The 14,147-nt window shown below is 47.5% G+C and overlaps 1 protein-coding gene across 3 annotated transcripts in view; it reads left to right on the forward strand.

The window, feature by feature from the left end:
- NHERF2 (NHERF family PDZ scaffold protein 2) overlaps positions 1–14,147 on the forward strand; it is a 97,605-nt gene that overhangs the window by 66,713 nt on the left and 16,745 nt on the right. The window lies entirely within an intron of this gene.

Consider the following 14,147-nt stretch of genomic DNA (forward strand, 5'->3'; position numbering starts at 1 on the left):
CTGAATGGAGGCTGGCAACCATAGGCACTGAAGCAGCTAGTCTTGTGTAGTGTCAATCTTTCTGTTGAGTTTCCACAGCAGGGTATTGGGGTGCTGGTGTAACAGTGCTGGGCTGGGCTTAGCTAGGCTGCAGTTCAACACTGGTTCCCAGAATATAGAGGTAGAAAGTGAACTTCCACTTGGGGAAGCAGCAAAGACTAAAATCTCAGCTGAGGTTTATTTGGTGCTTTTGAGAATTGATTCTGTTTCACAGAGCCTGACACTTGACTAGTTAGTTGTACTGAAACCTCTCGTTAATCAAGGCGGGTGATGTTTATGATGCTGATTCCATGGTGGAATGTGCTGTTGGGGGTTTTAGTGGCAAAGTGGGAATGAATGAGCGTTTACCTCGTGAGCCCAAGTCGCCGTAGCGAGCCCTATAAATCTGGCAAAGGGAACAGTGCTAAGGTGCCAGAAATGAGCCAAAATGTGCCTGGAGCAGGCCTGACAGGACTTAATGAAATCAGTAGCAATAGTATTGCCAACTACAAGTCAGTCTCCCACAATCATGAGACTTCATGAGAGTTGTGATAAAATTGTGAGAGGCGCTGTACAAACCCAGAACAAAATGCTGCTCCCTGCCCCGAAGAGCTTACAATCTAAGCATAAGGCAAGAGACAACAGTTCGATACAGAGAGACCGACAGGAGAGTACAAGGAAACAATGAGACAATACTAATCAGCATGATAGGCAGTGACCTTTGCACACCAGCTGCCTAACCGCTGTCAGATTTTTTGTAGGCTTCATGATAAAAATTTAAATGCAGTGAGAATCCAGATCTCTCGTGTGACTTTGAAAATCTCAGAACGGGAGAGTGTGAGTGTGTGTGTGTGTGTGTGTGTGTGTGTGTGGACACAAACTTAATGCTTATATTAGTGGAATATGAAACACCATTTATTTATATTCCACTTTATAGAACCTAGTGAGCAACACTTGCCTTTGGACACTTAGCGTTGGAATGTCACTTAAACAATATATACCTATTGACAGAATGCCAGCAGACTCTGTTTGATCTATTAGACACGTACATAAAGATAAGAATGTGTATGGAACTGGCTTTTATGTTTCAAAGAATGTGAAAGAGACCGTGAGTAGGTATTGGGGAGAGCATAATAGGAAACCAGGACTGAAAGGTTATTCTTAATGGAGATCACTTTTGCACCATTGTAAGTTTGCTCCATGTGTTCCTACCGGGACCAGATAAAATACCGTCCTCCTAGAGAGAGTCATCGAAGGGTCTCCGGCCCAGATTTTTAAAGGTATTTAGGTGTTGCTGCGCTTAATGTTGCAACACCCCCATCTCAGTTTCAGAAGTGATTTATGCACTTAGCAGCCTAAATCCCATTTACTGTCAATGGGATTTTGGATCCCAAGTGCCTAAATTCCTTTTGAAACTGAGACATAGGGTCCTAAATAGGCTAGGCGTTGCAACGCAGAGCACAGCAACATCTGTCCAAATCTGGGCCTTAGCGCTTTCCTAAAGCCCAAGCTTCTCTTGTGAGCTAGGAACTAGTATTGTTCTCAGTACACAAATGGGGAAACAGAGGCATAGGTCATAGGGGAAATAAATAAATACCAGAGCCGACAGTAGAAACTGAGGCTTTGATTCACCGAAGCACTGATGCACTTAAATCTAACACTGTTCAGCAAAATATGTCAGCATGTGCCGGACGCCCATTGACAAGGGGACGTAAGCATGTGTTGGAAGTTAAGCGTGTGCTTCAGTGCTTTACTGAATTGGGATCAAAGTCCCGACACCCATTGTTCTAACCACTAGCGAATACATGGATTCATAGATATATATTTTTTTTAAGCCAGAAGGACCATTATGATCATATGGTCTGACCTCCTGTATAACACAGGGCAGACAATCTCACTTGGTAATTTCTGCATCAAGCCCATATCACGTGGTTGAATTAGAGCATATTTTTTTACAAAGAGCTATCTGGTCTCGATTTAAAGTGATGGAGAATCCGCCACAACCTTTGACAAGTTCTTTCAATGGTTAACTGCCCTCCCTGTTAACCAGGCTTTTCCTCCCTGCGCAATAATAGTCTCCTCTCCTAGATCTTATTCCTAGGATAATTCTGCATTCACTTAAAAGACCTGCGACCGCGTCCTTTGCTGAAACCAGTGGTCTGGGGAGGAAGAGACTGAGATCAGTAACAAAGCGAATGTAATACAGTGAATCGGGTCTTTGGGAGTTTATTCTGGACTTTGTGGGCAGGCAGGCAGTGGGAACACAATCAATATAGCTGATAATTATGTATCTCATTACTGAGTCTGTGTTTTGATTTTAGGAGCTCCCCTTAAGGTGAGGCAACAGGTGCTAAGAGAAATCTGCCGATTTTCACTTTTTCAACACCTTCCACGGCTATGGAAACTGCAGGGTTTTTTTACACTATGCTTTAAGGAGAAAGGATTTGAAATGTTTTTGCTCTTTCTTTTTTAAAAGCCTTTTTTTAAAGTCCTGAAAAGAAAACCCCAGGCATGTACCTTCTACATGAAAGAGACCAGCTTTTTCCTGACCCCAGGCCCTAATCATCCTTTAGGGTCGTTTAGAAGCCTCAGAGCTCTGACATTATTCAATCCATTGAATCATTTCCTGTTTTCTGCAGTTTTTGAAGAATTCTGTAGGGCAGGCTGGAAACATTTGCAGATACGGGTGAACTTAGTGCTCTGAGGCCATGGGAAAAATCCTGGGTTGCTAAGTTTGTGAAGAAAGAGGAGCCATGTGTGGGTGTTTCTATCAGACTATGTATAATTGTTAATGTGAGAGTCATTTCTTATGGTTGTTTTCACTGATCAGGTAATTGAATTGTTCCAGAAGTCCAATAGTTACAGCACTGTTTGTCAATGGTATAGAGCTAGCGTCTTAGGTACCTGCATTTTATCAGTGGATTTTAGAATTGTAATGTTTTCCCGTTTAAATTAACTCGGATTCATACATTGAAACAGCGGAAAAAGGCAGAACCTTTTGAATCCCTCCTGGTAAACTACATTTCATAACTTTGCCTAAATTAGTTTATTGCCAGGTTCATGATCAGAGCCAAATTTTTACCACCAGAAATAATAGCTGCTGTTGGGAATAGAACGGGGACAGTAAAGGAGCCCCTATCTCGTAGCGGGAGATCTCGGCTACTGTAGGGAGCTCAGGGAAACGATTGTCTTTGTTTCACAAGGCCGTAGGGGAAGATCATATAAGATTTAGCACTTGATGCCCTTGCTCTCAAAGCGCTTAACAAAGCGGGGTGAGTATCGTCATCTCTGTTTTACTGGTAGGGAGCTCGAAGTGCGGAGAGGCAATGTGACGTGCCCAGAAAGTCCATAGCAGAGCTGGGTCCAGAGCCGATGTCTCTTGACTCCTCGTCTGCTGATGTATCCACAGGATCCAAGCTAGATACTTAGGTTACTCCTACAGCTAGGACCTGGATTGGTTCAAGCACCATAGCATGGTAGAGTAGGCAAAGCTGAATGGGAGAGGGCAGTGGCGTCATACCAGGCTCGAATGAAGAGTCTTCGCAATAGCCTTGTCTACACTGGGTCTCAACAGCAAAAAATTCTCCACCGTGAGTACCTCTCCTCTGGCGCTAGCAATGGGAGCCCTACTGTAGCCAAGACTCCGTGGCTGTTGGGGTTTTTAACGCTGTGTCACTTAGCCCCATTCAGAATAGGGCCAAGTCTTGGTATTAGAAATGTCAGTGGCTGCGGAAGCCTTGCCTACACTACGGCTCCTACTGGTGCTCACCCCAGCGGTGCTGCAAGGGGGGAGGAACTCGCAGTGCAGGCAAAGCCCGAAAAGACCAGATTCTGCAAGCCTTCCTCATGTGAGCAAGTGCGGCCCTGTGGGAGAGCTTAACATACCCCTAGGCAGATTCAGAAGTGCCAATGATTGAGTCACCAGTGTGCAAAACGGGAGTACCGCAGAGGTGGAATTTGGGCCCAGTGATCGGAGGGAGAGACCTGTCAGTTTCCTTAAACAGCCCGAGGGTGAAATTGTCAAGAGCCTTAGTGACTTAGGAGCCTAAGCCTCACTGGAAGTCACGCAGGCCCAGCACCTCAAAGGGATTTAGGCACCTAGATCCCTTTGGCAGTTTTGGACCCGAGTTACGTTTGCAAATGGAACGTAGTCTCCTAAGCCATTTAGGTGCTTGTGAAAATGTCACCCCAAGTCTAGACAACAGCGTGTGTATCTCTGTCTGGGAGGTGACTCTCCCTCCTTCACAGTGTGTGTGTAGCCGAGCAGTAATTACTGAAGCTTCTGTGATCCCCGCTGCAGCCTCCTCCCTTTAACCTCGCAATGTGGTTAAAATAAGCCTGTAAATATTTAGTTCCAGCTTGCAGCTGGTCTCTGCAGCCCACAAAACCAAACAGGCCCCATCTGGAGATAGGCTGACCAGCCGGCCGCTCGGGTTTTTAAGCCCCTTGTGGAGCGTGTGGAGTTTCGCTGCACGTTCTCTGTGTGCCGAGTTTGGGATCTCTTGGCTTTGCCTCCATCAATGTCATGTCTTTATTCACTTGTTCTTCCCCGTTCTTTCTGGAGGCCAGGCCTCAGATGAGCCTCGTGCCTTCGGGCCTTAAATCTATGGGTGAAATCCTCCGCTGCCATTGAAGTCAATGGCAAAACCCCATTGATTTCAGTGGGGCCAGGATTGCACCCTAACAATCTAATAGGCCTGTGACTTGCATGCTGGAAAGAGAGCTAGTTTTCCTGTGCAGTGAGAGCGCACCTCCCCTGTGGACAGCGTGCGGCTGCGGGAGAGATGCTGCAGTCTGCATGGGCTGTGGCCCTGTCAGTGAGAGAGCTGTAGGTGCAGGAAGACGGGGCTGTTTTGGGTGAGAGATTGTCTCCCAGCCATGCCAGAGACAGGGGAAGGGACTGAGACGTGGGAGTAGGGCTGCGTTTGGGTGCAGGAGGTTAGAACCTGCATTGTGTAAAGGGCCGTGGTGGGATTTGTGCCCAGAGGTGTCCTGGCAGCCTGGTTCTGAATTCCCCTGGGAGTTCACATAACATGTCAGTGCCCCACTTCTGTCCCACTCGCCTTCAAAACAGGGCTTAGATGGCTCACGCAGCCGGTGTGCTGGCCCTCTGCCGGGGGACGAACGTCGCCTGTCCGAGTGGGAGCTGTAACACCTCCACCCCACACTGAGCAGTATGTTCCCTACCCCCTCTCCATGCTTCGTGCTGGTCCTGCTCTCCTGGCCAAGAACGGGTGGGGCCTGGTGGACCACCCAGTCCCCTTTTGGAGGCATTTTGTGCCATCCCTTACAGAACCCAGAGGAGCTGAAATGCCATTGTTGGCGTTGAGTGGTTTGACTAGGGAGACCAGATAGCAAGTGTGAAAAATCAGTGGGGGGTAATAGGCGCCTATATAAGAAAAATCCCCCCCAATCAGGACTTTCCCTATAAAATCGGGACATCTGGTCACCCTAGGTTTGACAGGAGCCCAGAATCCGAGCTGGTGGTGCTATTGGCCAGGTATCCCAGCGAGCAAGGAGAGGGCTTCCTCTCCCGGCCCTGCACCCTTTGCCCACCCGCGTAGGGTTATCCGCAGTCTAGACTTCAGAGTTGCGGGGAGTTTGTGTGCGTGGTTCCTTGGACTCACTTGTCCTTGGACTTTAAGCGACTGGCAGTGCTTAAAGTCGGGCCGGGGCTGAAGCAATGTTTTACATTCACAAGTGATGCAGCAAGCCCAGAGGTGCCAGGACTCAGCTCTCGCACCAGCTCCTGGGCTGTCCTCCTCCAATGTTTGGAAAGCCCCGAGCATGTAGTGAGCACTGCTGCAAATCAGGGAGCAGGCACAACTCGGGGCTAGATCCGCAACTTGCCGCAGTCGGGACAGGGCCGGCTCCTCGGCTCTGCATCCGGCTCAGGATCTGGCTGCGTGAGTCTAGGACGAAGATTCTCAGCTTTGAAAGAAATGAGCCTTCCAGGGCTAAGAGCTAAGTGAAAAGCCCAGCTGAGACGCAGCACTGCAGCCGGGTGTGTGCTGGAGCCAGTTGCCGCTGGAGGCAGCTTCGTCTCAGTTTAAAAAAACCAAACCGCCCACGAATTGTCCTTTGTTTTTTGCTATTTTGTGTTTTCAGCCGCATTGTTTCCCAGCGTGCCCGGGCAGGGTAATTAAACCAGCTGCAGCACAAGGCGATATCTCCTGGAACCAAAGCTTGGTGCTGTGGAGAAGAGGGGGAGAGAGCTGACTGTCCCAGGGCTGCATTCCCTGGACTGGTTCCAGCCCCGTCAGAACCCAGGGCGAAGCCCAGAGCCGGCGCTGGCTGTTGCTAAAAGACAACAAACGGGCATTGACTGTAGCATTTCGTCGTCCGCTCGTGGGAGACTTGAACGCTTCTGCTGTAGAACCTGTCTCATGTTCCCCAGGCCGAAACTCCTGGGGTGCTTTAAAGGAGGATCTGGGAGTCCTCTCTGGTGGGTTTTGTTTTAAGATGTCAGACAGGCCAGGAACTTGATTTCTATGAGTTTTGCTTAGTTCAAAGCTGAAAAAGGCACGTACTGGTTAGAAAAATGAAGCCATGTCATGTCACTTCCCTCCCCACAACAGCCTCAGGCTCTGTAAAGATACAGCCGTAAAGGATAGGGCGTGAAATGATTTTATCCAGTTCGTATTGCTAACTGCCCAGGCAATTGTTAGGAATGCCGTGTGTGTGTGTGTGTGTGTGTGTGTGTGTGTGTGTGTGTGTGTGACAAATTGTTTTGAATGAACATCACTTTATTGCTTTATAAAAGCCTGTAATCCAGCATGTTTAGTCTTCAATCCACAGTCCTTCCCCGTTTACGGGCGGGTATGTAAATATAATGTCTATTCAATTTGTCGTGCATAACTTGTGTTCAAGCAAGGTCTGCAAACAGACCAAAGCTTGAATGCAATACCTGATGAAAGCTGTCCCACTAGTGGACAGTACAAGTGATCTGCTGTCTTTCCAGAGAACAAAAAGTAAGGTTATACTGCCAGATTAGATCCCATTCACAAGTTATTCAGGAAGACTTCCCTGGTGCTCTATAGGAGTAAAATATTGTGTATACACGGGTGTACTTGCTCAGAGTCATGGTGACCACCAGATTCAGGGTCAGGAATACAGTTCAAACGAGATCTCACAGACACTGTCCTTTTGTTATTTCTAATGAAAATGGACTCTAGGATTTCAGGGCTTTTAAAAAAAAAAAAATTCTCAAACCCAGCTCTACTAATTTGGCCCCTCTAAGATATATTTTATAAAGCAGAATGGGTTATAGTCACCTGCCATTTCCCATTGTCTTGCTGTGATGTATCACTGAGGAGCAGAGCGACGTGAATAATGGATTTTTCGGGTCACTGGCAATTCTGAAAAATCAGAAAAAAATTCATTTTGAGTCAAACGGAAAACACAACTTTTAGATTTTTGGGGGACATGACAAAGTTAAATAAGTGTTGTTGTTTTTTGTTTGTTTGTCGTGAAACAAAACATATTGTTTCAATTTCAAGCACTCTTAATGTTTTAAATAAAATTAAAGGAAATTTTGAAATGAAAAGCTGTTTCAAATAAAAAAACAAATTGAAACATTTTGAAAAATGTTATTTTGGCTGGAAAAATCCCTGTTAAAGGATTTTTCCAGCCAAAATAATTCCTCAAAATCAACATGAATTTGCTAAATGTTTCGGTGTTGCTGAATCTGCATTTTTTTGCCAAAAAAAAATTTCGGTCAAAAAATGTCACCCAGCTCTAAGGAGCACTCTTTGCTGATGTTCAGGTCCAAAAACTAAAAGACAGGCAAACACAAACATCTGAAGAAGTGGTGATATGCAGCTGCTCTTTCACAAAAACGATTCTGCAAAGTTAAGCCCTGATTGGGGCCTAGAGATCCCAGATGCATTGTGATAGGCCCTATATAAACACACACAAAGCAGTTCCTGTTCAGAATAGCTCACTGTCCCACTGACTTCAGAGGGCTTTGGATCAGACCCGTATTATTTTCCAGGGAGAAAAATCCCTTCTTTAAAAGGATAACAGAGAAGAGGTTAGAATCCCGTTAGTAAATTCACAGCTTCATCATTCCACTAAGGGATGTGTAGCTTTCTGTCGTTATAGAATCTTCTTGAGTAATTGGATTGTTTACATGATGTTTTTCCAGACATCGAACCCTGGGGGTGTCATCAAGAGGTAATTATTGTCTTGACAAGGGTGCCGGGAAATGAGAGAAGACTTGAAAATTGATTGGTCTCTTCACTGCCTTTCATATTCTTCATTGAAGATCTGTACGAGTGCCATATTAACTTGAGCCAGTCAAACAGGGTTGGACCAAATGTTAGATCCCCTGTGAAAATGAATTGGTTTCACGAACCCTAATGCGAACAGAAATGTGTGCTCATAAATGTGGCTGAAAACACTTTGTCAAATATGTTTCCCTGAAGCATTGCAAGCCCTGGAGCATTGAGTCCAGGAGTGCAGAAGAACTAGAAAACGAATTGTATCACATGATTACTAATATAAATTATCGAATTATTTTAGCTTTACAGATGGAGAAACTGAGGCAAAGGAGTGGGGTGAATTGCCCCAGGGCACATTGGGAGGTGGTGGCAGAGACCTCATGACTTTCTAGCTCCCCACGCTGTGCTGGCTGCTCCAGGCGATAGCGCTGCCCTTAAAAGGACTTTTATCTTGATAGTGACCCTTTAACATACTCCCTCAATGTGCAGCAATTATCTTTACTTTGTGCGGTTTGAAAGTGCCATAGAACAAAGTGACCCGCCATAAGAATGGAATTCTCCTCCGCTCTGATGTCATTTTTTTTAGTCTGAAAAACAATCTACTGAGCGGACTAATCTGCGATGGCTCTGCCATGAAGTTGCCCTTGGTGCAAGGTGACGCTAGCCTTGTCGCGCTCTGCAGACATCCAGCATGGCGAGCAAGGCGGGCTGCTATCGAGGCATAGGTTATAGATCATCTGGCAAATGGAATTATCACTCCCCTGTCATCGCCAGCACGCGGCTGCTTCGTTCTCGGTTCAGGGAGGGCAGCTGCGGTACTGGTCCCCCGTGCCTCTGCGGGGAGTTTTGGCAGCGTTTTGCTGCCTCTTGCTCCACCGCCTGTATCTGGAGATATTTCTGATGTGATTAAGAGGTTAGGGGAAAAGGCGACTGCAGACATTTATGGTGCATTTAATTTCACATAAGCCTGGCAGGATGAGAGCAGTGAGGGATTCTGGCTTCTGAGTGCTGGGGGAGCGGTCCTTATCTCTCAGATAAGGGACAGCAGTGACCATGCAAGCCAGGGAGGAAAATACTGCTTCACCCTGTGTGTTTATATCGGGTGCTAAGGGGCTGCTAGCAAACAAGAGTGACCAGCGGTTGACCTTCCATTTGAGGCCATCCCTAGACACAAGCAATGGCTTCTTTTTACACCCCACTGCCCCCAGTCTGTTTTGGCAGTGAGGCAACAAACTGCTTTAGGTAAAGGTGTTCTGTTATTTCCCCTTTCCTTTTAAGCAGTCCCATGAGTAACAACAACCCACCTCCACTACAGCTATCCCTGATCATTGATGTGGTGACTTTTTATTCTTTTGTACAACATCTTAATGAGCTCCAGTGGGTCATATTCCATCCCTGACTGATTATCGGCTCAGAGCTGGTTGAAAACTCTCCCCAACACAATACTTTTTTTGGACCGAAGATGCCTTTTTGTGGAAAAATGTTAATTGTGGTTTTAAAAAAAAAAAAGGTGTCACCAGCTCTAATGTCAGTGTATCTGTCCTCGTGCTTAAATTGTGTAGCAGCTGGGTTTCCCTATGATCGTTTTCCTTACCTGCAAATGGAGATAATGCTTACCCACCTCTCAGGGGAATTGTCAGACTGAATCAGCTAATAATAATAATGGGTAGCGTTTATAGAGCACTTTTCATCCATAGATCTCAAAGTGCTTTACAAAGGGAAGTCATTGTCATGATACAGATTGGGGAAACTGAGGCACAGAGAGTTAAAGTGGCTTGCCCAAGGTCACCCAGCAGGCCAGTGGCAGAGATAGGAATAGAACGCAGGTCTCCTGAGTTCTGCTTCAGTACACACTGCTAGTGTTTGTAAAGTGCTTAGATCTACTAAGGGTGGGTTCTGGAAGGTATCAGTATTGTTGCATAGGAAGCAGCCAATATTTAAAAAATGTGTATGTTATAATAATGAGCCAAACACCATAATTACACTACTGTAAACTACTGTAGGGCATAGGCTCCGTTCACTCCTGTACAGAGGGCCAGCACAAGACCTATGCACCCCTGGAGACCCAAGTAAAGCCCTCAACGTAGAGGACTGTCTATACCTAGTGCTTTGCACCCTACCCTGAGCAGTCTGCAGCTTTCTACCCAGCACCGGCATTGTTTTGCTGACCGTTAATCCGCTGCTTGTGCTCTGCTATAGGGCGTCAGTACCAAGGACTGCAAAGTAATTCATGCAGAGATGAGGCAAAGGTGGGAGGCGTTTGCTTGAGTTTCCAGCTCCCCTTCTGACTGCAGCTAAATATCATGGTTTGAAAGGAGGCTGTCCCCTTGTGTGTGCAGACCACAATCCAATACCGGCACTAAAGACAAAGCCGTCGGTTGTTGGGGAACGGGTCGCTCGGGGGATTTGGAATGGCATGCCAGGCTGCTGGGTAACTTCAGACCAAGGTTGGTGACCTGCGTGAAAAAAGTTGGTGGCTTTAGTCCAGCGCCTTACAGACCGATTGTCCGCATTATAGTTGGTACTAGCATAGGTGCTGGAACTAAGGGTGCTGGGGGGGTCTGCTGCACCCCCTGGCTTGTCGTGGTTTCCATCATATGCAGGGTTTACAGTTTGATTCAATGGCTCTCAGGACACCCACTATACACATTGTTCCAGCCCCCCTGGGTACTAGTGGATCTCCCCGTCTGGGCAGCCCCGCAGGAGTGCCAAGCATTGAATGAGCCAGAGAGATGGGGATGAATTTGACCGCACCTGCGCATCCCCATAGGGAAGCTCATTTGGTTTCTAAATCTACAAATCAGATCTCATTAGAATTTTTCATTGCATTTTTTTTTTCTCCGAAAAACTGCTTTTTGACTAAAACAAAAAAATTCCCACTGAAAATTTCCATTTGGGTTGAAACGTTCTGATTTTTCATAAAGAAACAAAACCCAAAAGACTTTACTAAAGCCGGATTTAAAAAAAAAAAATGAAGGAAAACTAGAAAATTTTTAGTGAAAAAAATCTTTTGTTTTGTTTTCAGTGAAAAATCAAAGAAAGTTCACAGGAAACTTCTGCAATTTTTGGAGCAGCTCTAATGTATATACATATAAATCCATCACCGCTCTATTGCTAATGGATTAAAAAGAGAACGGACATTGCGAAACCCCAATATTTGCTGCCCCCCCCTTGCTGGTTTTGAATAATTTCTGAGCTAACCCCCATGAGCCCAGTTATTGCAATAAAGCAATTTCTTTCAGTGCTCAACGTGAATGAGGGAAAGTGCTAAACATACCACATGCTCCTGAAATTTTAATCTGTTGCCCACAGCAAGCTTTTATATAGTCAATGTTTACTTTCCACGGACTTATAATAGCTCCATGGGACCCCAGAGGATAAACCGACATGTTTGTTCGAGCTGCACTGGCGAGACAGGCTCACCTGTAATTACACCAAAATAAACAGAAGAAACCCAGTCCCTGGGATAGAGGATAGAGCAGCAACAGCGAGTGAGCAGCGCTCCGTGGTCAATCCAGATTAAGCGCAGTGAAAAATAGCTGGTGAAAATGTCATGGGCTCGCTGATGTTGGTGGCGAGTCGAAACCATTGCAGTGACCGCTAACGCTGTCTGCTGTTGGTTCGAACAGTCCTTTCCATCCAAGCCTGCCTGGCAAATTGCTTGACTGTGAGTCAGTGGCAGAACTGGGAAGAGAACCCAGGAATCCTGATGTGCTGTCCTGTGCTTGAGTTCCTCCCCCGAATAACTAGGCTCCACCCTCCCCACGCGGCAGGTGGGCTGGGATACGGCACCCAGTCGTTAGACATTTCCCCAAGCTCTGCGTTCCTCTTGGATCTGCCCAACTGGCCGGAAAGGGCGCGTCAGGCTGGGCTTTTTCAGGAGCTCCCTGACCCCAGTCAGTCCAGCGATGCTGCAGAAACAGGCTTTGCAGCGAGCGAGGGGCGTGGAAACTGCAAAAATGAGCAAGAGACGGGACCTTCCTAACGTGGGGTTTGTTGGCGGGGGAATGGGGTTTGCTGTTCAACCCCAAATGCTTTGCTTCTTGCCGGCTGGCGGGGCGGCAGATAGTCAGCTGCCGTGATGAGTGACATCCCCATCGGTACCCAGTCAGTCCCTAAGCCTCCCTAAGGGCTGGTGCTCAGTGGTGGCAGTCACGCTGCAGGCGGAGTGGCGGAGCTGTTACCCCTTTGAACATGGCCACTGTGTGGGGGAACGAGGGGCTGGCCCCCGGCTACTCACCGCAGCTGCGTGTGGCTCCGCACCAGGTTCGTGGGCCGTTTCATGGGAGTCGCACGCCCTGATTTCCATCTCATCAGGGAAGACAAGGGCTCCACAGCACGCTCGGCCCCGCCAAAGTCGAGAGAGGTCAGCTGCACCGATTGCTAACAAGGGAAGTGGCATGTCACGGCTGGCCCTCGACCTAGCCCCACATTCACCCCTGGCCCTCCGCAGACCCAGGCGTCTCTCGCTTTTAGCATGGACTTCACAGGCCTAGACTCAGCAGGCGAGCCAACATCCATGGGCCCCTGGCGGGTTGAGATGGGCTGGGGCTGGGCTAGAATTCAGCCCTGCTGGAAGCAAAGGGGACCTGGTTTCATGAAAGCTGCAGTGACTCTCCTTGGCCTGGCAGACACATCGCCAGCACTGAGTCAGCACCTCCCTAGTCCTCCTTCGCTTGTGGAAGACAGTTTTCTTCCGTATTCTTGTGGGAGACGCGGCTAGAGTCCGGGAAAGGGCTGGACAGAGGGGTTCAGAAAGCCCCTTTGGGCAGTAATTCAAGCCACAGTACCCAGACCCCCCCCCACCTCTCTCTTTATCAGAGCATAGGTTGCTTTACTCATAAAAGATCACACTAAGGGCGTCTGGACACATTAGTTGTACTGGACGCTAAACTACTGGGCAATAATAGTCCGTGGCCTTGCAGCTGGTGTCATTACACCTCTGCCAAACCCAAGGATCTCGAAGTGTTCACACATGTTAATAAATGACGCTCCACAACTCCTCTGAGCTAAGGAAGTATAATCTGCCTCTTATAGATGGAGAAACTGAGGCATGGCGTGGGTAAGTGTTGGGTCTAAAGCTGCAAAGCCAGGAATAAAGTCCAGGCCCACTGTGCGTTAGCCCCAAGACTCCTCCCTCTTAGCCTCGCTTTCACAGACGCTAGTTGGCACTCCTCCCTGGCCAGGGTTCTATCAGCGGACGGGTTTCCTCAGTGCCAGACGCAAGGGCAGCACGTTCAACGTAATTGCCAACGTCGGGTTTCATTGCACGCCGACCTCGCTCTTTTGGAAGGTCTTGTTCTGTTTCCTAATCATGACCCAATAAGAAGAGACTTGCACAGATCCCTACAAAGCAACACTAGTAAGTTCTCCGTGTCTTTTCTCAGGACTATCCCAGAAATGGATGGACCCTATTAGGCCCTGTATCAGGGGCCCCATTAAGGTCCATAGCATGCCCTTTATCCACATGTCCTGACAACTTCGGGCACTTTTTGCAAGAGTGAGTGTACTGGTTGAATTCCACCATGGCCAATGCCATTCTACCTCCCTAAGTTCTGCCTGCACTCTCCATTGGATAAGGGGCAATTACTCCATGGCCAGTCCTGAACCCATTGCACAGAATTCCTGTGCAGTCACCTTGGCACATCCTAGTGAGGAGGGAAGTGATCCTATGAGACAGGGTGTGTCTGGCTGTTAGGTTCTTCAGGATCCTTCCGAATGAAAGGAGCTCAGTAACGGGAAGATATTACTATAGCCACGTGCAAGGGCTGCTGATGTGCACAGGATCCGGGGCACTATCCTCCCGTAAATAAATAAGTACGGTTAATACATTGTCTCCTAAATCCTGTGTTCTTCAAACAGGCCCTTGTTTCTCTGTTTCCTGTTCTGCTGGGGCGGGAGTGTCAG

Source organism: Chrysemys picta, chromosome 10 (assembly GCF_011386835.1).
Source record: "Chrysemys picta bellii isolate R12L10 chromosome 10, ASM1138683v2, whole genome shotgun sequence".
Lineage (NCBI taxonomy): Eukaryota > Metazoa > Chordata > Testudines > Emydidae > Chrysemys > Chrysemys picta.